Raw genomic sequence first — 4,089 nt, forward strand, 5'->3', positions numbered from 1 at the left:
GATCATGGAAATTTCTTCCTTTAAAGAGTTGTATTTTAAATCTATTTTTTCATGCATTTCACTTTTCAGGATGCTAAGGTCTTCTTTAACGGAGGTTTGCACTGTATCTATTTTTGCTTCCATTTCTTTCTTGGCTTCCTGGATGTCCTTCAAGACTTCTACTCTAAACTCCTGGAATTGTTTTCTGATTTCGTTTCTGTGGCTTTCCATCATTTCTGCTATAGCCTCGGTTGTTTTTTTATTCTCCATCTCCTCTTCAGTCATACTGCTTTTTGGAGCTGGTGAGTTTGCTTGCCCTTTGATGAAATTTGTTATATTTCTTTGTGATTTGCGCATCTGGAGATCTGTGGGTGGCTTCCCTGGTTTGGCTTTGTGCTGGTTCCCGCTGGTCTGTCAGTGGGAGACTTGTTTGTGTCCTGGCTCTGTCTTTGAGTTTGGCTGTTGAACCTTACTGCCCAATGGGTGACCGTGACCATCTCGGTTGTTGCCAAGGTGGTCACCCTCACTGCACTTTGGGGTGGGTAGGTTCTGTGTCTTTCTCTGCGGGATAGTGTCCTGCCGTTGTGTTGTGCTGACCCTAGCGTGCCCCTGGTGGGGGTTTGCTGGTCGCTGATTCAGCATGGCATGGAGGCTTTTCTCTTCTTTGGTTCTTTTATCCACTCGGTATCTTGGTCAGAGGAGCTCACCTCTCAGGCAGTTGGCCCACCTGTGTGGATTGCTCCGGGGCCAGTGTTGTTGAGGGGCAGCCCACACACTTGTGCAAAATGCTCCAATCTGAGTGAGCCCTGCTGCTGGGGGGCTCTGCCCTCCTGTGCGGGTGCACCTATCAGAGCAGGCGCTGACACTGGGGGCTCTGCCCACCTGTGTGAAGTGCACCTACCACAGTGGGCGCTGCCACTGGGAGGCCCTGTCCACCTGTGTGGAGTACGCCTACCAGAGCGGACCCCGGGTTGTTGGGGTGTGCTTGTGCCCTCCCGCGAGTTTGCTGTGGGGGGCGGTATGTGTGGGCCCCAGTAGGATCAAGTGTCCGGGCGCAGGTTGGTGCCCACAGACTCTGCGCCTCCGCTGCAAGGGGGGCATGTGATTGGGCCCAGGTGTCCCTGCTGGGCTGGTATTGCCCACCAGCGAGCCTGTGACTTTTGTTCAAATAGTCTGCAAGGACCAGGTACCTCAGGTGGGGCTTCCAATGCCTGCTGGTTCCCGGGCCCCTGTTGGGGAGGGGGCGGGGCCGGTGGGGCCAGTTCAGGCTCCTCTGCTGCCTTGGTGCTGCTCTGCCCCTGCTAGCTCCTGTGTCTTCCCAGAGTCTGAAGGGACCTTTTGCCGCCTGATTTGGGGGTTCTTTGTTCCCTCAGGGTGGGGAGGGGGAGGGAGGGAGCTCTAGCTTCTTTGTAGGGTTTAGGTCTCTGATAGCTAGTCTCCCGTTGGGGGAGGGAGTAATGGAGAACTTACTGGTCCTGGATTGTGTGTGTGTCCTGGGCTGTTGTTGGCCCTTTGAGGCTGTGGTGCTGGGGTGCAGCAATTGGCTGTTTGTTGGTGGCAGCCCCGGCTCTCCCCTTCTGCACTGCCTGGTTCCCCTGTCGCTCACGTCCCATCCTGGCTGTGTGGTCCCGCACCTCCCGTCCGCCGCCGTCTGTCTCCATCGGTCCGCGTACCCCCTGGGGTCCATGGAGTCCCGCTGTCTGGACTCTGCGCTCCTGGCGTGACTTTTCGGCAGTCGGTTTGTTGGCGCCCGGGTCCCCTTTCCCAGCCTGGCCCTTTTTGGGCCAGGGTCGGTGGGTGGGGAGAGGGTACCCCGGAAATTTTCCGGCTCCATGCAGGTTATAGGCTCTTCCTTTTTTAAAATTTTTTTTCGTTTCCTGCGTTTCTCTGTTGCTTCTGGCTGCTGGGTTTGCTGGGTTCTTGATGGGGTGTTGGGTGCTGGAGTTCCCAGCTCACTATTCAGTTGGAGTGAGTTGGGGTGCCTCCCTACTGTGGCGACACCGTCTTCCTCCTAACTGTCAAAATAAAAAAAAAATTTTTTTTTTTGGCCAGTCCTGGGGCTTGGACTCAGGGCCTGAGCACTGTCCCTGGCTTCTTCTTGCTCAAGGCTAGCACTCTGCCACTTGAGCCACAGCGCCACTTCTGGCCATTTTCTGTACATGTGGTGCTGGGGAATCGAACCTAGGGCCTCATGTATATGAGGCAAGCACTCTTGCCACTAGGCCATATCCCCAGTCCCGAAATAAAAATATTTTAAGAGGTGCATTTTTATTATTCTGCAAGTATTTTAATAAACTGATCAATAAAATTTCTGACTTGTATGAAATGTATACATATATAAATTATATGTACATATATAAATGTACATACATTTATGTACCTATAAATACATATGTATATGGGGCTGGGAATATGGCCTAGTGACAAGAATGCTTGCCTCATATACATGAAGCCCTGGGTTCGATTCCCTAGCACCACATATATAGCAAACGGCCAGAAGTGGCACTGTAACTCAAGTGGCAGAGTGCTAGCCTTGAGCAAAAAGAAGCCAGGGACAATGCTCAGGCCCTGAGTCCAAGGCCCAGAACTGGCCAAAAAAAAATACATATGTATAGGTGTATTTATCATATATATATTCCTCTTGCTCTACTAAAATTCTGCACTACATTTTTCCAATTCTATCTTTTTATTAAAATACTGAGTTTATTTCACATATATATTTTTGTATCCCCACCATTTCCACATTTGACCATCACTTCTACTGTGGCCCATCATAACATTCTATACATACTTAAATCCAAGCACAGGGTGGAGTTCCGTCTTTAAAAACTAAATGAGCATTTTGGACAACACGTTCTTGGCAGTGGAGCCTACACAACATTTATCAAACACAGCAGGGAAAGTTCTCACTTCGCATTATAAAAAGGACAGCCAGATATCAACTCTTACAGAAATGAAATAAGATGGAAAATTTCAACAAACAGCCCCAACTACTCTTAAAGAGATTTCCTTCATTGCCAGAGATCTTGAATAGCATCCTGGTCAGTCATCCGGAAGCAATTCTTCGCGTAGTTGATGAACTTGGCTTCCACTTTGGGGAAAGACCACCTTTTTCTATACTTGCTTGCATTTTTGCTTTAATGTCTTCTACTGAACTAGGTCTTTTTGGTGTTTTAGGAGTTTTTTTCCTGTTTTTTGAAGGATTCTTGACCTTTTGATCTTGGTGTCATTGGTTTTGAGTATTTTCCATTCTGGTTTGATTTCTGTGCATTTTGGCTGGAGTATCTCGTATAGATTTCTCCACTGGAAATTTTTCTTCTGCTTCCTCGTCATCAAAATCATCATCATCATCCTCTTCCTCATCATCATCTTTATCCTCCTCCTCCTCATCGTCCTCAGCAAGTTTTACTTTTTTCTGTGGAACCTTGCTACCACCTCCAGGGGCAGACCGCTTTCCAGACACACTCAGGAGTTTTATATCCTCCTCCTCTTCATCTTCTGACTCTGCATCCTCCTCCACAGCAACTAAGTGCTGTCCACTAATGTGCACAGGTCCCAAGCCACACTTCAGCCTCAGGACCACGGGTGGTGTGATTTCAAAGCCCCCAAGGGAAACTGTTGGCTGCACAGACATTCTCAAAGTTGCCAGTGTATCTTTAATTGGACTTCCCTCATAGTTCATTGCCTCTGCCTCGATGATATGCAGTTCATCTTTTGCACCAGCCCCTAAACTAACCATTCTTAATGATAACTGGTGCTCATTTTCATCATTATCTACCTTAAAGTGATCATCTTTGTCAGCTTTTAGTTCACAACCAGGCAGGTACCGAAAAGGTAATTCTGGGGCCACAGCAGGCTCATGTCCATGTCCATCGAGTCCTCCATGGGCGGGCACGGCACGGGTGGATGGAGGAGTGCGGCTCCGAGGCCAAGAAGAGACGCAGGACAGAATCATGCCAAGGCCTAATTCTAGTTTTATAAGAATATTTTAGCTGCACAAAGGAAGGGGGTTCATTGTGATTTTCCATAAATGTATATAATGTAATTTTACCATGTTTTCTTCCCTCTATTATGTTTTCTTATTCCCTTTTGTCCTTTCTCTTCCCCCTC

At 48.4% G+C, this 4,089-nt stretch overlaps 1 pseudogene; it reads right to left on the reverse strand.

Annotated features, from left to right (window-relative positions):
* Positions 1-2,727: 2,727 nt before the first annotated feature.
* LOC125365416 lies at positions 2,728-3,864 on the reverse strand (annotated as a pseudogene).
* Positions 3,865-4,089: the final 225 nt, after the last annotated feature.

This window comes from Perognathus longimembris, chromosome 17 (assembly GCF_023159225.1).
Source record: "Perognathus longimembris pacificus isolate PPM17 chromosome 17, ASM2315922v1, whole genome shotgun sequence".
NCBI classification, from domain to species: Eukaryota; Metazoa; Chordata; class Mammalia; order Rodentia; family Heteromyidae; genus Perognathus; species Perognathus longimembris.